General features: G+C 42.8%; 1 protein-coding gene across 4 annotated transcripts in view; it reads left to right on the forward strand.

The window, feature by feature from the left end:
• The window catches only part of LOC135110863 (protein lifeguard 1-like), a 52,439-nt gene that overhangs the window by 22,484 nt on the left and 5,403 nt on the right, over positions 1-24,552 (forward strand). The gene's annotated exons all lie outside the window — the stretch shown is intronic.

The following is a 24,552-nucleotide window of genomic DNA, read 5'->3' on the forward strand; positions in this document are numbered from 1 at the left end:
CTTCAGTGTTCGGTCTTCAAAAAATAAAGAAAGAAAGAAAAATAATAACAAAATAAATAAATAGAAATAAAAATAAAAATAAAATGAAGATAATCTTCAGGTATTTGTATGAGATTGTTCAGATAGTGTATAGTTGTGGTTTCTGAACTGAAAACTCCTGGCAATGTGTAACTCTTCTGATGGGATCATGAGTTGGATAAGCATTTGCTAGAGAATTTTGATTAATGTTTAATGATAACGGGGACTTTTATGTTGAGTCTTCCACTGGATGTTTCATGGTTGCCTGGGCTGTTTGGCCGAAATGAGTCCTTCATTACCTTGATTTTCCTTTGTCATGCAAGGGGCTCATTGTCAAATTATCTGCAAACAGAATTGAACATCTTGAACATATAAACATTTATTTATAGCTAACAGACAATACAATACAGGATTTTTTTTTTTTTTTTCATTTATGGCTAGCCTTTCAAAAATCTGAGCTTTTTAGGTAATTCAGAAACTTGTTTGTATAGAAAAAAATATATGGTACAATATTATATATAATTATGTAGGCAAATATATAATTATATAGTCAATGAACCTCAGCAAAAGTGCAGTAGTGTAGATGATGACCATAGTTGTATTTCGCTGAAAACCAAGCCAGATTGTTCAACATCTTGCAACATGGCAAGTACTTTTCTCTTATAAAAAAAATAGGCTAAAGCGAATCTCACCTATCTCTAAAAATATTCAACTTCATGAAAATATTAGAAATTTACTAATTTCTAATAGATCAGTATATCTTTTTGTCAGACCAAAAACAATTTTGTCATGTAAGATGCAGAATAGAAGATCTCCTTGGTCTGGAATGGGGTTGTTTCTGCCACCAACCTGCAATGCCTGAGTTGGTAATGAGGAGGTAAGATTGAAGTTACATCCAAAAACTAGGTTAATTGGATGCAATATCCACTTTCAGTACACCAGGGGTAGTGAGGGGCAAGGGACATACGAGTGTAGTAAGTATAAATGTAAACAATAATGGGCCATAGCTCATCTTGGGTTGAGGACTGTGCCTAGCCTCAGTTGCTTAGTGCTTAAGGGGACCGTCCGCTTTTTTTTTTTTTTTTTTTTTTTTTTCAAAAATTGAAAATAAAGAGGTACGTGGATAATTTTTTTTTCACTTATAGATGATTATTACATGATGTTACTGTAGTAGTTAGAAGCGAATCGAACCATAAATAACTGCATGAAAAATAAAATATAAATTTTTGAAAAGGATATTTTCCCTATAAACTTTGTCACCGGAGGGCAGATTTCAATTTTGCCGGTACATATATGAAGTATGTGGTATAACAAAAGTTTCGACCTCATAGAATTTTGATTTTTTGATTTTGATGGCCATTATGAATTTTTTTTATTTTTTCGTTTTTAAAATGTTTTTATTTATTTATTTATATATATATATATATATATATATATATATATATATATATATATATATATATATATATATATATATATATATATATATATATATATATATATATATATATATATATAATTACAGTGCGGCACAGAAAATAAATTTTTCCAAATTCTATGAGATGGAAATGTAGCAGCTTCATTGAGCTTCAAAATGATACCTAAAAATTGAAAATCTGTTGAGAAATATGGGAGAAGATGCAATTTGAATGGTAAAAAAGTTAAAACAGAGAAAAAGGCAAAAAACCCCAGAGGTGTCATTTTCATTCTCTATGACCCTGTACATTTATTTGGGTTGGATATTTCATGTTCATACACCACCATGTACATCATATATGTTTTTTAGACATGTTTAGAATATTCTGTAAGACTCGTATGGCACCTGGTTCCCCCCTACAATGACTGTAGGTATTACTCGCTTGAAGGCAAGGGTGCCAGAATGCGCCATTCTTCATTGTCTTCATTTGGTAGACTTATATCAGATGTCACGTAGTACTTGACTAATGCTGCATGTACATGTTTGATGCTCTCCTTATATCTCTGGTCGATGTTGTTGTAGATGAACTGGCAGTGGCGTGAGTATTTCCCAGCAGTGATGTTAGGCAGGCCCATCAGTGCAGCTCTCTTTATAAATCCTGCACGTCCCTCACCGGTGTCAAGGCTGTGTTTGACTTCTAGCACATAAGTTTCCGCCATTCTACTACCCTCACATTTCTTGGCTGGGGAGTGGCAGACGTTGGCCTGGCAAGAAAGGCAGATCACATCCAGTTGTGTCTCCCATCCGTGCACATCACCTCCACTTCTGCTTCTTTTTCCGACTCTAACCTTCAATAAACTCTCTTACCGCAGCTTGCATAGCCTTCCTCTCTTCAGCATGTTGATGATGAAGCTTTGTAAGGCAAAAAAAAACAGGTAAAATAGGCTTTATTGTGGCTTTCAAGAAACGACGGATGAGATACTCTATACATCCTCTTCCCATCGTAGTCACACGGACACTAAGAGGCCCAGAGAGGGTAGGGGTGCGTTGCTGTGTACACCATAGTACTGAGTTGCCAGCGCCTGCCTTTCCTTACCAAAGAAACCACTTTTCATTGTTTTTTCTGGGCTTATTATCATCATTTATGGTACAATGAGAGCGTGAGGGAAGCCCTGAGCTGTGGTGGGCGTGGCAGGGGCCCTTTAAAGTTTAAATACCCAGAGTTTTTTAGCGTATTTCCTCAAAATACACCACCACTTTGTTGCCATACATTCGGGGATACTCTGGTGGTGTTTTGGTGATTTTCAATATTTTTCAGATTTTTCAGTACCATGGCCGGCAGATGGTCCCCTTGATTCCATCACCAGAATCTCATGTGCTTTATATTTCTGTTGTCCAACTAGCCAAAAACTCCTTCATTAATAGAAAGTGTCAAAATCTTTCAAGATCTAACTCCCCTTGTGACTTCTGGCACCTAGCCAAAAAACATCTCCAATAACATTGCTTCTTTTTCTTTCCCTCCTTTTTTTCAACCAGATAGCAATACTGCTATCACATCTATCTCTTAAAGCTGAACTCTTCGCTCAAACATTTGCTAAAAATTTACCTTTGATGATTCAGGGCTCATTTCTCCCTCTCCTCCACCCTCTGACTACTTCATGCTACCTATTAAAGTTCTTCACAACAATGTTTTCCATGCTCTTGTGGGCCTGAACCCTCAGAAGGCTTATGGACCTGATGGGGCCTCTCTTATTGCTCTCCAAAACTGCATTTCCATGCTTGCACCTTGCCTAGTCAAACTCTTTAAACTCTGTCAACATCTACCTTTCCTTTTTGCTGGAAGTTTGCTTACATTCAGCCTGTTCCTAAAAAGGATGACCGTTCTGATCCCTCAAACTACTGTCCTATTATTTTAATTTCCTGCCTATCTAAAGTTTTTAAATCTATCCTCAACAGGATGATTCTTAAACATCTATCACTTCACAACCTTCTGTCTGACTGCCAGTATGGGTTCCGTCAAGGTTGCTTTACTAGTGATCTGGCTTTCCTTACTGAGTCTTGGCCTTCCTCTTTTAGAGATTTTGATGAAGCATTTGCTGTTGCCTTACAGATATGAAAAGCTTTTGATAGTCTGGCTTAAAGCTTTGATTTTGGAAATACCCTCATATGACTTTTATCCTTTTCTGTAACTTCATCTCAAGTTTCCTTTCTGACCATTCTAATGCTGATGTGGTAGATGGTCACTGTTCTTCTCCTGAGTCTATTAACAGGGGTGTTCCTCAGGGTTCTGTCCTGTCACCTACTTTCTATTATTCATCAGTGATCTTCCAAATGAAACTTTTTTGTCCTATCCACTTCTGTGCTGATGATAACACTGCACTTTTCCACATCTTTTCATAAATATCCAACCCTTCAGGAAGTAAATAGTTCACACAGGGAAGCCAAAGAATGCCTGACTTCTGATCTCTCTAAAATTTCTCATTGGAGCAGAGCAACCTTAGTATTGTTCTATGCCTCAAAAACTCAATTCCTCCATCTATCAACTCAACACAACCTTCCAGATAACTATCCCCTCTTCTTCAGTGACACTTAACTGTCCCCCTTTTCTACACTGAACATCATCAGTCTGTCCTTTACTTATTATCTGAACTGGAAATTTCACATCTCATCTTTAGCTTAAACAGTTTTTATGAAGTTACGAAGTTTTATGAATGCATTCTGAGATGAGATGTCTTCACCAGTTTTCCTCACCCTTCCAGCTGCTAACTTTGTACAGGGGCCTTATCCATCCATGTATGAAGTATGCTTCACATGTCTCGGGGGGTTACACTCATACCGCTCTTCTAGATAGGGTGGAATCAAAAGCTTTTTGTCTCATCAGCTCCTCTCCTCTAACTGACTGTCTTCAGCCTCTTTCTCATTGCTGCAATGTTTCATCTCTTGCTATCTTCTACTGTTATTGTCATGGTAACTGCACTTATGATCTTGCTAACTGCATGCCTCCCCTCCTCCTGTGGCATCGCTGCACAAGACTCTCTTCTTTCTCTAACCCCTATTCTGTCCACCTCTAATGCAAGAGTTGACCAGTATTCTCAATCATTCATCCCTTTCTTTGGTAAACTCAGGAACTCCCTGCCCAGTTCTGTATTTCCACCTTCCTTTGACTTGAATTCCTTGAAGTAGGAGGTTTCAAGACACTTATCCTTTAATTTTTTACTACTGCTTTGGACCCTATTCAGGGTCTGGCATCTCAGTGGGGTTTATTTTTTAAGGGGAGGATTTTTGTTGCCCTTGGCTGATTTTTCACCTACATAAAAAAAACAAACTGCATAGTGCATTACATGAGGTTTACTCCACAAGACACAATGACATCCCAAACATTAGTATTGCTACCCTACCCGTCCTCCTCACAGCCGCTGAGGTGGCTACAGTGTTAAACAAAAGGGGGATTTGTTATGTGCATCAAGGCAAGGCCGAGTCAGTACAGATCACATCAGGCAGGCACAGGAAATACAAAGGCACAAGTGCATTTCTCTAACACTTCATTTCACAGACTACAAGGTAGGGCACAGTTGAAAGGCTTGCTGAGAGGTGCCTTGGGTACTGCAACCGATCCAAGTGGCAGGTGGCAGCTGAGTGACATGCCCCCACTGTCCACACCACCTCTGCATCTCTGTCTTGAAACCGCTTTCCAGTTTGCACACCAGACCCATGTGCCCGCACTGTCTCACACCAGCGCACACACACACACACACACACACACACACACACACACACACACACACACACACACACACACACACACACACACACACACACACACACACACACACATACACACACACATACACACAACACTACCCCTCCTTACTCTGACAGTCAACCCCGATTGTTACACACTAATTCCCACTACAAAATAAAAAAAGAGAACACCACTATTAAATATTAATGTACAAATGAACAAATTAGTCTTCATCCCTTGAATCCGACAGGTCACAGTAGTCCTGTAGCCACCTAGAGTTCTGGCGACGCCGCTTAGGTATGGCATCCCACTGGCCAGCATCGAGTGAAGGGGAAGGGACCGTTGCCAAGGTATCTCTCTGCCCCTCCTCCTGGTAAGGCCAACGTCCGAAATAGGCTGGTGGCCCACTGTCTGCGGTTCTGTTACAGCCAGCTCACGCTCATCCTGCCGTCCCTCCTTGTCCTACCATCCCTCCTCCTTGGTCTTGTTCACCTCTCCACGGCCCCAGGTATAATAACCAGGTCCATGATAGTGCCACAGACGAAAACATGGACATTGAATTTCCGACCCCAATGTCCTCAACAGATCCTGTAGGTGACATTGGAGACTGCATCCACCACCTTGTGAAGCCCTTCCCAGGGACTCTGCAATTTTGGAGACAAGCCTCTCTTCCTACGAGGGTTGTACAACCACACCAGATCACCAGCAGAGTAGCTCACTTCTCTCATCCTCCAGTCGTAGTACTGCTTCATGGCCTGCCCAGCCATCCAAAGACTGTCTCGCACCTGTCTGTGGACCTCTGATTGTCTTTCCTGCAGCGCTAGTGTGTAGCTTGTCGTGACAGTAGGCAGACATTGATCAGGTGGCCGCCTGGTGACCAGGTCCACTGGCAGTCTCAGCTCCCTCCCCAACATGAGGCGTGCAGGGGTATAGTCCATCACTTCTTGCACAGCAGATCGGTAGGCCATGAGGAGGGCAGGCAACTTGAGGTTCCAGTCTAGCTGTCCCTCAGCACAGTACTTGGCCAACTCGCTTGCCAAGGTACAGTTAAATCGCTCTACCATACTGTCTGACTGGGGATGTCCTGATTTTGCGTAGGTCCAACAGCTCACAGCACTCTGAAAAGATCTGAGATTCAAATTCTCATCTTTGGTCAGAGTGCTGTTCATCCGGCACCCCAAATCGGGTGAAGAACTGACTGACCAGCACGTCTGCCAATGTTTCTGCCTCATGGTTGGGGAGAGCATATGCCTCGGGCCATTTTGTAAAGTAGTCCATTACAACCAAGATGAACCAATTACCCCACGAGGTGAGAGGGAGAGGCCCTGCTATGTCTACAGCCACTCTTTCCATAGATGTGCCAACTTGATGCAACTGGAGAGGCACACGAGTCTTCCTTGCAGGTCCCTTCTTGGCACAACACGTATCACAGGCCCTGCACCATTCCTGCACATCTGCACGCATCCTCACCCAGTAAAAGCACTGACGGAGGCAGCTCAGAGTCTTCTCTCCCAGGTGGCCACTTGTGAGGCCTGCATGCAACTTCAGCAGCAGTTCAGCCCTCAAAGAGATCAGCACCACCACTAACCAGGAAGAGTTGCCTCCTCTTGCCTTCTACCAGCACTTCAGCAGCACGCCTCGATCCAGCTTCAGTGTGGCCCATTGGTCCATGAGGTGTTTGGACTCTCGGCCGACACTACCTCCCAGCCCATCCACTCATCGCCTGCTTCCAGCCAGCAGATTACAGAGGCAAGGTCAGTGTCCTCCCACTGTGCTCTCCTCCACTCATCATCTATCTCACCAGTGTCCCCCAGGATTCTCAGTTGTCGGACTATCGCATCAGGTTCCTTCCCTACACAGTAGGTGCAGCCCAGCTCACAGGGGCAGCTGCTCAGGCTGTCAGCATTGTTGTGGGTCCTGCCTGGGCGGTGCTCGATGCTGTAGTCATACTGCTCAAGCTTAGCCAACCATTGTGGTAATTGCCCTTAGGACCTTTTTAGAGTCTTCAGCCACCTCAGAGCTGCATGGTCTGTTCTTACAATGAACTTGGCGCCATATAGATATGGGTGAAAATGTTCTAGGCTCTTCACCACCGCCAGCAGCTCCTTCCAGGTAACACAGTAGTTGCACTCTGGTTTACTAAACTTGGCGCTTTAGTAAGCTACCACATGTTCTTGCCCGTCCTTCTCCTGCAATAGCACAGCTCCAATGCCATCTGTGCTTGAGTCCATGTCCACCATGTATGGTCGACTCGGATCTGGGTAAGGCATCACCGGTGCTTCCATCAGCATGCTCTTCAAGCCACAGAAAGCCTCTCGGCATGCCTCGGTCCACTTAAAAGTTGCTCCCTTCCCCGTGAGTTGGTGGAGTGGTGCTGCGATGGTAGCGAAGTCCCATATGAAGTGGCAATAGTAGGTGCAGAGTCCCAAGAAACTTCTAACCTCTGCCACATTCCTGGGCAATGGCCAATGTCGCACCACTGCTACTTGTTGCGGGTCGGTTCACACTCCATCACGCCCAATGACATGTCCTAGGAATGGCACCTCATGCTGGAAGAACAAACACTTGTTAGGGCTTAGCTTAAGGTTGGCCTCCTACAGCTGCTGCAACACCTCTCTCAGCCGCCACAACTTCTCCTTGAAGGTATGCCGAAGACAGTGACGTTGTTGATATAGACCAGCACTGTTTTCCACTGTAGGCCATCAAGCACCCTCTTCATGAGGCACTTGAAGCAGCTGGGAGCATTACAGAGACCGAAAAATAGCACATTAAACTGCCACAGTCCTTGGCCAAACGAGAAGGCGGTCTTCAGTTTGTCCTCCTCAGCCATTTCTACTTGGTGATATCTGGACTTAAGGTCCAGAGTAGAGAACCAAGTGTCCCCGACCAGCGTGTCTAGGGTGTCGTTGATTCTGAGCAGGGGGGTAGGAGTCCTTTATCATAACGTTATTCAAAGCCTGGTAGTCCACACAGAAGCATGTCATGCCGTCCTTCTTCACCAGGACCACTGCTGCTGATTATGAGCTGTTAGAATGCTCCACTAACCCGTGCCTCTAGTTCGATGACGAACTTCTTCATCTCCTCCCTCTTGGCAGGTGCGATCCTCCTTGAAGCGTGTTTTATAGGCGGGCTGCTGCCAGTATGGATGCTGTGCTTCACCAAATCAAGGTGACCCAGATCCACATCATCTCAATTGAAAGCATCAGAATACTGGATTAATGTTAGTCGCATCCTCTCTGCTTGGTCTTTCATCAGATGAATGTCACTTCTCTGTGCCAGGTTCTGCAAGTGCTCAGGCAGCGGTCCTAGTTGGCCAGTTGGCTCAGCAGATTCTTTGTCCTCCAGCTGTTCCATCTGACGCTCCACCTCTTCACAGGTGCCCAGCTTGGCACCAGCTGGGATCCTACAGGTCTCGTTGGATAAGTTAGCCACCAGCACGTTAACAAACTCTTCCCCGGCTCTCACGAGGCTCCGCCCCATGGCTACACCATCAGCCAGGGGTCCTTCTCTTGTGGGCTCCACCATGCTGTCTGCTCCCCACATCTTTTGTGACAATTGTCACTGGACCCTGGCTTCTGTCCTAGGCTTCTGTCATGCAGGAGCAAGGGCATTTCTTCCCCATGCACTCTCAACGTCAAGCTCCCAAAGTCCAAGCATGCTTTGCTCTGTAGGAGGTAGTCCAAGCCCAGCAAACAGGGTTCCTCCAAGTCGGCCACATACACCGTTAGGCGATCCTCTGCACTCCCAACACCAACTTGAGCTTCCACTGGGCCCTTCAGCCGCACACAGTACCCAGTAACCCCACAGAGTCGTCGCTGAGCATCGGGGAGAGGCTGCACGGACACCACATCCTCCTGCATGAATGTCCTCTCCGCTCCAGTGTCGATGACCATACGGCATGGCTTCCCATCCAAGACACCATCCACTTAAACTGCCCTGGCTGCAGTGTGAAGGCAGTTTAGATTGCTCGGGGCCATGGGGTAGCTGACTGGTGTTCGGCCCCAGCCCAGACCTGTTTCCCTCCTGCACGATGTCCTTATGTTGAGGACAGGCACCTAAAATGTGGCCGAGCTGGCCACACCTCCAGCAGCGGAGTTCAAAGATATAGGAGGGCAGCTGATTGAGGGAATGTGTCCTTCACCCCTTTGGCCTCTCTCACCACATCCCCAACAGGAGCCTCTAAACTCTCCTGTGCTCATCCTATCCACTCCTGTTGGTTTGGCAGCTGATGGCTTCTCCATCTGTGTCCTCCAAGCCCTGAAGTTGTGACGGGGCCTCACTGCCTCTTCCTCATAACCTGTGGTGTGGAGGAAGGACTTGAATTCCATGGTCCTTGCCAGCGCCTCCCTGAGGTCTCATGGGTGTGCCTGCTTTACGTAGAACTGGAGTTGCTGCTGCTGCAGGGCATGAACAAAGTGGTCATTAGCCAATACGGTCACCATGTCTTCTGGAGCTTTTGGATAGGCATGTCGCACTAATGACTCCATATCCTGTGCTAACTCTGGCAGGGGTTCGCCCCTATCCAGCATTCAACCCTTCAGACGAGCATGATAGATGTCCGCTTGGTACTGTTGGCCAAACTTGCGCTCAAGCCCCTCCACCACACACGGGTAAGAGACCCACTGTTTTGTTGACAGGTGGCCCAGCTCTTCCACTGCTGTTCCCCACAAGCAAGACACAAGTTGCAGGCAACGTTCAGCCTCATCCCAGTCTATAGCATCCGCCAGCATCTGAAACTGGGCCTGGTAAGCTTCCCAGGCAACACTGCCATCAAACTCGGCTGACTTTCATCTCCTAGTATGGTGGCCAGGCGCTGTCATGGGAGGAAGAGGGGAGGAGGGAGGTGTAAGGGCATTGGTGGGTGCTGACGTTGTACTATTGCACTGCCCATTCATGAGTGGGGCACACCTTGTTGGCTCTTGGTCAACTACCACTCCATCCTCGCTCTGCCTGTAGCTGGTTTGCTGCATCACAGCCTGTCGCAAGGAGGCCAATTCTTCCTTCATGGCACGACCCGCCTCTTCCAGTGCAGCCATTTCCTCCCTTACAACATGTCCCATCTCCTCCAATGTTACCACTTCTTCCTTTGCTTCCTGTGCCCCTGAGTGGGCGTCTCACACTTCCTGAAGTAACTCAGCCTTGATACTGCCACATAGCTCCTCTGCAAACTGCCGCACCTCATCTCTTACGATGCCCAGACCTCTTTGCACCGACTCACAAAACTCCTGTGCCATTTTCTGTGTGTGAGCCTGAGCCTGGGCGTCCATTTTCACTATTAGAGTTTGCAACAACTCAGCCATGCTAGGCTCTTCACTTTCCGAGGCATTATAGGCACCATTGTTGTTTTCCTGGTTGTCTGCCATCTGGACTGGTGACCTGGCTCAACAATGATGTGTACTTTTCAGTCCAACAATTTGCACAGGATAAGATCCCATTCCTGACACCACTTGCTATTCCCCTCATCCTCCTCACGGCTGCTGGGGTGGCTGCAGCGTTAAACAAAAGGGGGGGGCATTTGTTACATGCATCGAGGTAAGGCCGAGTCAGTACAGATCACACCAGGCAGGCACAGGAAATACAAAGGCACAAGTGCGTTTCTCAAACACTTAATTTCACAGGCTACAAGGTGGGACACAGTCGGAAGGCTTGCTCAGAAGTGCCTTGAGTACTACAACCAACCCAAGTGGCAGATGGAGGCTGAGTGATACTGCCCCGTTGTCCACGCCACCTCTGCACCTCTGTCTTGAAGCCGCTCTCCGGCTCGCACACCTGACCTATGTGTCCGCACTGTCTCATACCAGTGCGTGTGCACACATATACACAAGGCAAAAAGAGACAATTCATAGTGATGTACGTACCACCAAAAACCAATGCCTGGTCAAATGAAAAATATGAAATAATGATAAAAGACACAGTGAACTGGACAGAGAAAGTGCTAAGGGATGATAAATTGATTGTGATGGGAGACTTTAAATGTAAGGAGGTGTGTTGGGAACAGTGGCACACAGAGGGAACAGAATCATCTTGGGGAAATAAATTTTTACAGCTGGCAATAGATAATATATTAACTCAATGGATAAAAGGAGATACAAGATTTGGAAAAGATGGAGAAACATTAAGACTAGATCTTTTATTTAGTAAGGAACCAGAAGGAATTGAGAATGTTCACATAGGGTGTCCGTCAGCCAAAAGTGACCATGCTACCATAGAATTCAATATAAATGAGGAAATAGAGAATCAAAGGAATGAAGAACACCATGCTGGGAAATTAAACTATTGTAAGGCAGACTGATAACATGAATTTTTTTCAAGAGAAGAGATGGGATAGATTCCATAAGGCTACAGGGGTCCAAGAGAAGTGGGATGAATTTCTTAAAATATATAAAGAAGGTAAAAAAAAGTTTGTGCCTAAAAAGCAGACGGTAAAAAAGAGTGGTTTAATAAAAGATGCGAAACAGCAAGAAGGACAAAAGAGGATACATGGAAAAAATGGAGGAAAAGTAAAAGAATTAGCCTGTGGAATAATTACAAACAAGCAAGGAATGATTACATGAAGATTCTGAGGGATGAACAAAGACAGTTTGAAAAAGATATAGACAGGTATGAAAATGAGCCGAAACTCTTCTATAGATATGTTAATGGTAAACTGAAAAGCAAAGTGAGTATGTGGGGGGAAGCTAATGGTAGATGGAGTGGTTTATGAAGACCCAAAAGAGATAGCAGAAGTGATGAATACAAGCTTTAAGGAAGTTTTACAAAGAAAAAGGAATTTATAACGCCATTGTGCACACCTGAAAATGGAAAAATAGAGGAATTTCAAGTAACAAAAGAGGAAGTTGATGAAATCACCAAAATGTTAGAAGTGGGGAAGGCCACAGGACCGGATGGAGTGTCAGGATGGGTAATAAAAGAATGCAGTAACCAGCTTGGTGATAAATTACATACCATCATATGTACCTCTATTAATGAAGGAATAGTTCCACAGGATTGGAAAAGGGCAAACATCGTACTCATATTTAAAGGAGACGCACAAGACCCACTAAATTATAGACTGGTTTCTTTGACGAGTGTGGTTGCAAAAATATGTGAAAAGATAATAAAGGACAAATGGACCAAGTTTTTTTGGAAGATAAGGACATTTTCACAACTTGTCAATTTGGCTTTAGAAAAGGGAGATCTTGTGTCACTAATTTATTATGCTGTTATTCAAAGAGTAATTGATATCATACAGGAGAGAGATGGTTGGGCAGACTGTATTTATCTAGATTTAAGAAAAGCTTTTGATAAAAGTGCCGCATAATAGACTGCTGTGGAAGCTGGAAAAAGATAGGTGGTGTAAATGGAAAAATGCTGAAATGGATGGATGATTTCTTTAAAAACAGAGAGATGTGAACAGTAATTAGGGACCAGACATCAGTGTGGAGCCCAGTATTAAGTGGGGTCTCCCAAGGGTCAGTGTTGGCACCAATAATGTTTGTGGTGTATATAAATGATATGGTGGAGAATGTTTCCAGCTATGTGAGTCTTTTTGCTGACAATGCAAAACTTATGAGAAGAGTGAAGGAAATGGAAGATTGTGAAGAATTACAAAGAGATATAGACAAGGTGTGGGAGTGGAGCAACAGATGTGCAAATGGAATTTAACTCTGGTAAATATAAAAAGATGGAACTTGGAAAAAATAACAGAAGGTGTAGCTGTAACTATAAGATGGGAAATGAAACAATAAATAAGACAACAAGAGAAAAAGATCTGAGAGTGATTTTCTCAGAATTTATCACCAGAAAAACATATTAACAAGATAACAGGTGAAACTCTCAGCCTACTAAGAAACATAAGAGTTGCCTTTGCCTATCTGGATATAGAAATGATGAGGAAAATAATCACCACAACGATACGTCCAAGATTAGAATATGCAGCGGTAATTTGGTCACCGCATGAAAAAAAAAAAAAAAAAACATGAGAAAGTTAGAAGGAATACAGAGAGCAGCAACAAAGATGATAACAGAATTGCAAGATTTATCATATGAGGAGGGACTAGCTAGAATGCAACTCACAACCTTGGAAAAGAGACGAGAGAGAGGTGACTTGATTGCATTGTACAGATTGCTGAGTGGGATGGAAAAACTAGTTAGGGAACATCTCTTTGTAATGAACAAAAGAGAAACAAGAGGAGATGGAAGAAAACTAAAAGTAACCACCTGCAGAAGGGACATAAAGAAGTTTAGCTTCCCTTATAGAAGCATAGAGGCATGGAATGGACTGGAAGGGGAAGTGGTATGTGCTACAAATATTCATGACTTTAAGGAAAAGTTGGATAAAAACAGTTATGGAGACAGGACAGTACGAGTTTAGCTCCTCTACCATATGTCACAACTAGGTAAATACACACACACACACACACACACACACACACACACACACACACACACACACACACACACACACACACACACACACACACACACACACACACACACACACACACAACAGTATATTTCTAAGAATCAAATGAAGGTTAAACATTTTAAAAGGCCAGTTAGAACTCATTTTGGGCTATTTTCTTTTAATTGAGAGAAAAACTGATTTGTTGGTAGATGGCTAAAAATATGGCTTTGTTTTTGAGGTAATCTCAAAATACAATACCTGTGTGTGTGTGTGTGTGTTTTGTTCTCACATCCAGTGTAAACCAGTGCTGTGACAGTGGAGTGCCATTGTGTCTAAAAATGTTTGTGTGTGTGTGTGTGTGTGTGTGAGTGTGTGTGTGTGTGTGTGTGTGTGTGTGTGTGTGTGTGTGTGTGTGTGTGTGTGTGTGTAAGTATTTACCTAGTTATACTGTACAGGGCATGAGCCAAAGCTCATTTTGTCCTGTCTCCATAACCATATTTATCCATTTTCTCTTTAAACATGTATACACTTTGCCACAACCACCTCTTCCTTCAAATAATTTCAGATTTCAGTAGTTCAATATGGTAAACCGTATTTCTTGATGTCACTCAAACATCCAGTCTTCTTTATTTTCTTCCCATGCCCCCTTCATCCATCTCTCTCCTTCCTTCATCTGTGGAACCAAGTCATTTCTGTCTATTCTTTCTATATTTTTTTTTTTTTTTTTTTTTTTTTTTATGTAGGAAGGACACTGGCCAAGGGCAACAAAAATCCAATAAAAAAAATATGCCCACTGAAATGCCAGTCCCATAAAAGGATCAAAGCAGTGGTCAAAAATTCATGAATAATTGTCTTGAAACCTCCCTCTTGAAGGAATTCAAGTCATAGGAAGATGGAAATACAGAAGCAGGCAGGGAGTTCCAGAGTTTACCAGAGAAAGGGATGAATGATTGAGAATACTGGTTAACTCTTGCATTAGAGAGGTGGACAGAATAGGGGTGAGAGGAAGAAGAAAGTCTTGTGCGGCAAGGCCACGGAAGGAGGGGAGGCATGCAGTTAGCAAGATCAGAAGAGCAGTTAGCATGAAAATAACGGTAGAAAACAGCTAGATATGCAACATTGCGGCGGTAAGAGAGAGGCTGAAGACAGAACCTTGAGGACAGAACCCTGAGGAACACCACTGTTAATAGATTTAGGAGAAGAACAGTGATCGTCTACCACAGCAGCAATAGAACGGTCACAAAGGAAACTTGAGATGAAGTTACAGAGAGAAGGATATAAACCGTAGGAGGGTAGTTTGGAAATCAAAGCTTTGTGCCAGACTCTATCAAAAGCTTTTGATATGTCCAAGGCAACAGCAAAAGTTTCACCAAAATCTCTAAAAGAGGATGACCAAGACTCAGTAAGGAAAGCCAGAAGATCACCAGTAGAGCGGCCTTGACGGAACCCATACTGGTGATCGGATAGAAGGTTGTGAAGTGATAGATATTTAAGAATCTTCCTGTTGAGGATAGATTCAAAAACTTTAGATAGGCAGGAAATTAAAGCAATAGAACGGTAGTTTGAGGGATTAGAATGGTCACCCTTTTTAGGAACAGGTTGAATGTAGGCAAACTTCCAGCAAAAAGGAAAGGTAGATGTTGACAGACAGAGCTGAAAGAGTTTGACTAGGCAAGGTGCAAGCACGGAGGCACAGTTTCGGAGAACAATAGGAGGGACCCCATCAGGTCCATTAGCCTTCCGAGGGTTTAGGCCAGCGATCCGAGGGTTTAGGCCAGCGAGGGCATGGAAAACATCATTGCGAAGAATTTTAATACGTGGCATGAAGTAGTCAGAGGGTGGAGGAGAGCGAGGAACAAGCCCAGAATCGTCCAAGGTAGAGTTTTTAGCAAAGGTTTGAGTGAAGAGTTCAGCTTTAGAAATAGATGTGATAGCAGTGGTGCCATCTGGTTGAAATAGAGGAGGGAAAGAAGAAGAAGCAAAGTTATTGGAGATATTTTTGGCTAGATGCCAGAAATCAGGAGGGGAGTTAGATCTTGAAAGGTTTTGACATTTTCTGTTAATGAAGGAGTTTTTGGCTAGTTGGAGAACAGACTTGGCATGGTTCCGGGCAGAAATATAAAGTGCATGAGATTCTGGTGATGGAAGGCTTAAGTACCTTTTGTGGGCCACCTCTCTATCATGTTTAGCACGAGAACAAGCTGTGTTAAACCAAGGTTTAGAAGGTTTAGGACGAGAAAAAGAGTGAGGAATGTACGCCTCCATGCCAGACACTATCACCTCTGTTATGCGCTCAGCACACAAAGACGGGTCTCTGACATGGAAGCAGTAGTCATTCCAAGGAAAATCAACAAAATACCTCCTCAGGTCCCCCCAACTAGCAGAGGCAAAACGCCAGAGGCACCTTCGCTTAGGGGGATCCTGAGGAGGGATTGGAGCGATAGGACGAGATAAAGATACGAGATTGTGATTGGAGGAGCCCAACGGAGAAGAAAGGGTGACAGCATAAGCAGAAGGATTAGAGGTCAGGAAAAGGTCAAGAATGTTGGGCGTATCTCCAAAATGGTCAGGAATACGAGTAAGGTGTTGCACCAATTGCTCTAGGTCATGGAGGATAGCAGAGTTGTAGGGTAGTTCACCAGGATGGTCAGTGAAGGGAGAGGAAAGCCAAAGCTGGTGGTGAACATTGAAGTCTCCAAGAATGGAGATCTCTGCAAAAGGCAAGAGGGTCAGAATGTGCTCCAATTTGGAAGTTAAGTAGTCAAAGAATTTCTTATAGTCAGAGGAGTTAGGTGAGAGGTATACAGCACAGATAATTTTAGTATGAGAGTGACTCTGTAGTCATAGCCAGATAGTGGAAAACTCGGAAGATTCAAGAGCGTGGGCACGAGAGCAGGTTAAGTCATTGCGCACATAAACGCAGCATCCAGCTTTGTATCGAAAATGAGGATAGAGAAAGTATGAGGGAACAGAAAAGGGGCTACTGTCAGTTGCCTCAGACACCTGATTTTCAGTGAGGAAAAGAAGATGAGGTTTAGAAGAGGAGAGGTGGTGTTCTACAGATTGAAAATTAGATCTTAGACCACGAATGTTGCAGAAGTTAATGAAGAAAAAGTTGAGGGGGGTGTCAAGACACTTAGGGTCGTCGACAGAAAGGCAGTCCGATCTGGGGACGTTTATGGTCCCCACCCCAGATGGGGACTCCGAGGCTGGTGTAGGAGTTGCCATGATGATTTTAAAATTTTTGAGTGAAGGGTGTGTGTGTTATTAGGTGCTTGTAGTTTTGTGTGGAGGAAGAGAGTTGTCTTTAGAGGGCAGGCTGTGACTGACCCCTTGTGTTGTGAGACACAAAGGGAAACGTTCAGTGAGGTCACAGCTGGGTTTAATGATAAGTTCACAGCACCCCCTTAACAGTGCTCTAGACCTCACTGGGAGTAATTATTGTTTCGGCAGGTGTCTACTGCCTGCCTTACTAATTTGTACATTGTCATCAGGTTTCCTCTTTCTCTTCTCTCTAGTAGTGTTGGTAATCCCATCCCCCCAAGTCTTTCTTCATAGTTTAAGTCTTTCAATTCTGGTACCATCTGTGTCACTATCCTCTGTATTCTTCCTAGTTTCCATATATCTTTTTTTCTTTTTTTTTTTTTTTTTTTTTTTTCTTTTTATGTAGGAGGGATACTGGCCAAGGGCAACAAAAATCCAATAAACAAAAAATGCCCACTGAAATGTCAGTCCCATAAAAGGGTCAAAGCAGTACTCAAAAATTGATGAATAAGTGTCTTGAAACCTCCCTCTTCAAGGAATTCAAGTCATAGGAAGGTGGAAATACGGAAGCAGGCAGGGAGTTCCAGAGTTTACCAGATAAAGGGATGAATGATTGAGAATACTGGAGAGGTGGACAGAATAGGGATGAGAGAAAGAAGAAAGTCTTGTGCAGCAAGGCCATGGGAGGAGGATAGGCATGCAGTTAGCAAGATCAGAAGAGCAGTTAGCATGAAAATAGTGGTAGAAGACAGCTAGAGATGCAACATTGCGGTAGTGAAAGAGAGGCTGAAGACAGTCAGTTAGAGGAGAGGAGTTGATGAGACGAAAAGCTTTTGATTCCACCCTGTCTAGAAGAGCAGTATGAGTGGAACCCCCCCAGACATGTGAAGCATACTCCATACATGGATGGATAAGGCCCTTGTACAGAATTAGCAGCTGGGGGGGGTGAGAAAAATTGGCGGAGATGTCTCAGAACGCCTAACTTCATAGAAGCTGTTTTAGCTAGAGATGAGATGTGAAGTTTCCAGATCAGATTATAAATAAAGGACAGACTGAGGATGTTCAGTGCAGGTTAAGTCATTGCGCACATAAACGCAGCATCCAGCTTTGGATTGAAAATGAGGATAGAGAAAGTATGAGGGAACAGAAAAGGGTCTACTGTCAGTTACCTCAGACACCTGAGTTTCAGTGAGGAAAAGAAGATGAGGTTTAGAAGAAGAGAGGTGGTGTTCTACAAATTGAAAATTAGACCTTAGACCATGAATGTTGCAGAAGTTAATGAAAAAAAAGTTGAGGGGGGTGTCAAGACACTTAGGGTCGTCGACAGAAAGGCAGTCCGACCTGGGGACATTTATGGTCCGCTTCCCAGATGGGGGCTCCGAGGCTGGTGTAGGAGTCGCCATGATGATTTTAAAATTTTTGAGTGAAGGGTGTGTGTGTTATTAGGTGCTTGTGTGGAGGAAGAGAGTTGTCTTTAGAGGGCAGGCTGTGACTGCCCCCTTGTGTTGTGAGACACAAAGGGAAACGTTCAGTGAGGTCACAGCTGGGTTTAATGATAAGTTCACAGCACCCCCTGAACAGTACTTTAGACCTGACTGGGTGTAATTATCATTTTGACAGGTGTCTACTGCCTCCTCCTCCTGTGAAGCCCAAACTACTGCTGCGTATTCCAATTTAGGTCGTATCATGCTTGTTATAATTTTCTTCATAATTTCTTTATCTGAATAGTTAAATGCCACCCTAATGTATGTAGAGCCAAATATTCCATTTATGTGCCTTTCAGGTGATAGTGTGTCCTGGATCATTACTCCCAAATCTTTTTCATCATTACTTTTCGTTATTATTTCTCCCATTTTGTAATGAAGGTCTCTTTCTAGTTTTTCCTATTTCCAACACGTATTTTCTGGCATTAAATTCTAGTTTCCTTCTTTGTCTCCATGCGTGTATCTTGTCAGTATCTTTTTGTAACTCCTTGCAGTCATTTTCATCCTTTATTATATTCATTATTTTTGCATCATCAGCAAAAAGGTTTATATAAATATTTAAATTTTCTGTCATATTTACATATATTTGAAACATGATAGGTGCCAACACAGATCCTTGCAGTACTCCACTTGTCAGTTTGCGCCAACTTGAATTAGTGTCTCTGATTACAGTTCTCATTTTCCTCCCTTGTTAATAATCATCCATCCTTCTCAATGTTGCTCTCTTTAGTGCTTCATTCTCAGACTTCCACATAAGACTTTTGTGGGGAACTTTATCAAATGCTTTTTTGAGATCCAGGTATACCGCATCAACCTATCCGTCCCTCTTTTGCACTCCATCTATTACTCTTGTATAAAAGCTCAGTAGATTTGTAACACAGGATCTCCCTTTCCTGAATCCAAATTGCTTTTCTGTAATTATCTTTTAATCTTCTAAATACTAAATTTTCTTTAATTACTATTTCACAAAGCTTGCTTACAATACTTGTTAGTGACACTGGTCTGTAATTTAATGGTTCCATTTTGTTTCCTCCTTTGTATATTGGGACTATGTTAGCTCTTTTTCATTCCCTTGGTACTTTTCTTTCCTTGAACAAGCTGTTGGGTTCCTCCATTTGTTCTCTGCATTCTTTTAATATCCATCCATTTACTTGATCTGGTCCCATAGCTTTTCTAATATTCAGCTCTTCCAACAGTTTCTTGATTTCTTGTCTCTTTACTTGTATCTCCTGTATTCCCTCATTCTGTGATACCACTTTTGGTGCCACAAAATTGGTTTCCTTTGTAAACACAGATTGAAAAGTTTCATTCATTAGTTCACTCATCTCCTCAGTAGTTTCATAAATTCTTCCTTCCCTTCTCAACTTGTTTATGTCATCCCTGTTTCATTTTTCCATTTATGTATATGTAGAAGAGTTTGGGCTCTTCCTTGCATTTTCTTACTATGTCACTTTCAAAATTTGTCTTCTCTTATTATACCATATTCATTCCTTGCCTTTCTGTATTCTTCCCTAGTATTTTTTTCTTTTCTCATTTTCCTCCATGCCCTGTTTTTTTTTTTTTTTTTTGCTTCTACACACCTGGCATTATACCATTCATGTTTCCCAATTTTCCCGTTATAACTTGGCATAAACTGTTGCACCCACTCTCTGTACTTGCTCAAAAATATCTCATATTTTTCTTGCACCACTTTACCTTCAAATAGCTCTTTCCAGGTAATTTTTCCATAAAATTTATTAAGCTCTGTAAAGTTTGCCTTAGCATAGTTCTGTCTCCCATTTCTAAATTTTTCATTCCTGTACAACAGTGTTTCCTCCTATAGCATTATTTCTATCATCACATGATCACTTCTTCCCATTGGACTCAGACAATGTATACTTGGTCTACTTTCTGGGGTTTTTGTAAACACTAAATCCAACTGTGATGGTTCTTCTCTGCATCTTATAGGTTTGTTCACCCATTGTCTCATTGTATTCACCATCATGGTTTGCATAAGTTCTTCGCTCCATGACCCAACATTTCCTTTCACTTCCATCTCCCAGTTAATTCCTTTAGTGTTGAAGTCGCCTACTAAGAGCACTTTGTTACTTTTCCTTATCATTTCCTCTATGCTATTTCTAGGTTTTAGTTGCATAATTTTATTGGTCTCCCGTGCATTAGGTTTTTGGTGGTATGTACACCACAATAACTTACCTTTTTTTTTTTGCTTCCTTTGATCTTAATCACAGCACTCAAAGTTTCTGCCATTCCATCACCATATTTCACTCCCTCAACAACAATATCTTCTTTTATCATTATTATCATTCCTCCTCCTCCCATTCCTTTTCTGTCTCCTCCATGTGCTATATCCTTCCTTTACAAATCTCAACTTTATTTCCTCTTTTAGTTTGGTTTCTGTTAAACATACTACATCTGGTTTATTGTTCTTTAGGTAGTCTAAGTTCCAGTAGGCTCGACACCAAACCATTTGTATTTGTACATGTAATTTTTAAGTTTCCGCTTAGTGATCTTCCATGGTATCTTTGTGCTACTATTTCCTCATTTTCATGTCCATAACTTCCGAAATGAATCTCCTTGCTTGTTCCTGTGTTTTCTCTTTGTCTTTTGACGGCCTCTACTTTCAATTCTTTCAGTTTACTTCTTCTTCATTCATGTCTCTTTTTATCCATATTCCCTTCATTCCTTATACTTTTGCCAATTTTCCTGTTTTTTGTAAGACATGTTCTGCTGCTGTTTATGACATGCATCTTATTTTCGTTGCTCTTGTTCCATTTTCGTCATACTTTTCATTCCTGTAAACCTCTTCAGTTTGTTCAGATATCTCCTCCCCTTCCCCTGCCACTTCTGCTATAATTTCCTTAGTCTCTCTCTCTCTCTCTCTCTCTCTCTCTCTCTCTCTCTCTCTCTCTCTCTCTCTCTCTCTCTCTCTCTCTCTCTCTCTCTCTCTCTCTCTCTCTCTCTCTCTCTCTCTCTCTCTCTCTCTCTCTCTCTCTCTCTCTCTCTCTCTCTCTCTCTCTCTCTCTCTCTCTCTCTCTCTCTCTCTCTCTCTCTCTCTCTCTCTCTCTCTCTCTCTCTCTCTCTCTCTCTCTCTCAAGACCAATCCTGAGGATTGCTAAATAGAATAAGACTGATTGTGAACGAAAATGGTGTTACGACCACAGTTCCTAACCCCTTCACAAAACTATCACACCTGGACTAGCTTCTCCCTAGTCACTTCCTTTGTGACTGGATGCAGGGCTTAATATGGGTTACAAGGTACAATTTTGACTCATGCACACTTCTTAACAACAGTCGTAACACCAGGTCAAACTAATGAGGTCACCAGTCTGTTTTACCCATCTACAGACAAGGGAAAATACTCTAACAACACTTAACACCCACAGTTGTGAAAGGATCAGCAACCATGTCTAGGGAGAAACAATTATAATGACCAATAACACACATATGGTTGAGGTACAGAACTCCATTGGACAACTGCTGTCATAACAAATCCTCCCACTGTCTAATAGTATGTTATTGCCTCAAGCTGAATAGTGTCGTTTACTGCCTCCTGGACAGCAGACCTTGTCAGGACCTGAGGAGGGAGTAAAGTTCACTACACAGCTATTTACTTAAGTCCTTTGTGGCTGAGAAGCATCAACCAACATTAGCATTTGACATAACAAGCTCACTAACAAGGGAAACAGCTACAGACAAGTGCCCATTAACACATAGGAGGGCAATTCACCACTCACTATACAAGAACTCAGCCCACACACACCCACAGCTGAGGAGTCACTTCTCTGAGTATAGAGGATGTTATACACAACTACACTCCCTAGCAGGCTACTATGGAGACTCCTATGTAGTTTGGGGCGTATGACTCGCATATTCCCTTATAGCAACTGACCCGACTAACTGTAATCCTGCCTCAGTCTCCATCAGATATTATTGCTCATCTCAATACATCTGCTCTGTCTAAGTGCTGGGTAGTGACTAACTGTAGGAAAGTGTGCCACTCTCCTGCTCTGCTGCTATGGGAGTTGGAGGGAAGGGTATGAGAGAAGGGGGGGATGACATACATACATCCAGCCGCCCACTGCTCTACACCCCGTGCTGGCTTACATGAACAAAGCACTCTTCTTATGAAAATTCTTATGATCAGACTAGGGGGGCTAGGGGAATACTGATTACTTTATTGTCAAGAGCAACTATTCTACTAAATACTGAGTGAGACTCAGATTGAATGGACAAGGGGAAGTAAGGAAATTTACTTGGGGAGTATGAGTGACTGCACAGATAAGTAACATACTAGAAGCTTCAGGCTGGGTAGGCTACATGTCAGAGACGTGTCCAAGTCTTGTCTCCAGGCTGTCTCCCTTCTTATTCTCTCTCTCTCCCTTCATTATTTTTTTCTCATTTGTTCTTACTTCTTTGTTTTATATTGCTTCGTCTCGCTGTACACAACAATGGATGGAAGGAGCACAGATGTGAAGGGAACAGATAGAGGAAAAACAAAAAGGAATAAAGGACAGGAAAAGAGAATAATTATTTCTCCATATTTCCTTTTTCCCACTAATTCTTCACTTGCTCCTCATCCTTACTGCTTATATTTATTCCTTATACTTTCTCCCCATCTTCCCATCCTCTTCCTTCATCCTTCCTCCACTTTCTTGTTCCATGTACTTTCCTTCCCAGGTTATGTCCCTTCCTTCTCTTTTTCCTTGCCTTTCCCTTCCTCTTTGATCTTGCCTCAAACTTCCCTCCCTGTCACCTCCCATCCCCTTATCTGTCAGGGGTAAGAGACAAAGGAGTGATACCTCACTCTCTCTCTCTCTCTCTCCCCCTCATTTGTTCTATGTAATTTTTGCTTCATCATTTCTTACTCTCACTCGTATAATTCCACTTTCATTCTTAATCAGTCTCATTCTATTGAGCAATCCTCAGGATTGTTCTCACTTTCAGAGAGAGAGAGAGAGAGAGAGAGAGAGAGAGAGAGAGAGAGAGAGAGAGAGAGAGAGAGAGAGATGGCTCCAACTTAGGCTGGGTTTACTATATTTATACATGTGATGCTGACGGTAGATAAATGTGACTGATATTTGTCAATGCAGCGCAAAATGTGGGGTGATAATGCACAAAACTTGGGATGGTAAGAATCTAGGACTAAGCATGAAACTGATAGCACGAAGCTCGGAAAGGTAGTTTACATCAGTTTTGTGTGCATATACTTTGATGAAAAGCTTTTTCCATTAATTAACATAGTATAGTCAAGGTAATGAAAGACACTTCAGACCAGTGTTGCAATACAGTAGTGCCATGTAGTGATGGAGAGCTTGGAAAGTCCCCCATTGGGCCATTACAAATAATGAATTTCATCATTATGCATAAAATGGTATAAAGTTCATAATTTCAATTATTCAACTATTTAAATGATTTATATGATTATGGATAATACTGTAAAATTATGGTGACATTGTTTAACTATTTGACTATAAGCTCTGTGGAGATTTGGGTTTCCACTTCACTGCTATACATTGCTTTTTGCCCCCACATTTGTTGCTTTGACCCTGAGGAAAGAAGCTGACCTGGCAGCCATAGCAATACTCTGTCACTGTGGAGAGTTAAATAAGGAAGTAAGTGAGCAAACCAGTTGTTCAAGGCAGTCAGTGGAACACAAGACAAGGCATTTTCGTGATGCTGACTCTACGTTTTGCACAACTCTAGCACTCACTTATATTCAGCAACTTTGGGTCCTTTTTCTTTGATTGCCATGATGTTACATGAGGATCCTTTTTCCATTTGCCATTGTATGAGCCTCACAGTGCTGGAAGAAACCAAATGTGGCCTTTCAGGATGCTTTTTCAGGTGGGTATTTTGGAGGTATCTGCATTATGAAGATGCCTCGCCCTGCATACCACTGACTGCCTTAAAGCAACAGTTTCCTCACTTATTTTCTTGTTTGACTTTCCACAGTAGTAGAGTATTGTTATGGCTGCCTGGTCAGCTTCTTTCAGATTCTTTCCACCACCCACAGTTTCACGGGGTTAAAAAAACAATGAATGTGGGGGCAAAAAAGGCAATGTATGGTGGTGAAGTGGAACCCCAAGTCTCCTCAGAACTATGGCCTGCAGACAAGTGAACCATCACTGACCCCATGCCATTGGGTCCCCATTCTACCTTCTACCTGTCCCAAGATGGCCAAGACTTGTTGCCAGATCAGAGATGTTGTGATGGTCTATACCAAACTGACAGTAATTCCTGG

Source organism: Scylla paramamosain, chromosome 21, assembly GCF_035594125.1.
Source record: "Scylla paramamosain isolate STU-SP2022 chromosome 21, ASM3559412v1, whole genome shotgun sequence".
Classification (NCBI taxonomy): domain Eukaryota; kingdom Metazoa; phylum Arthropoda; class Malacostraca; order Decapoda; family Portunidae; genus Scylla; species Scylla paramamosain.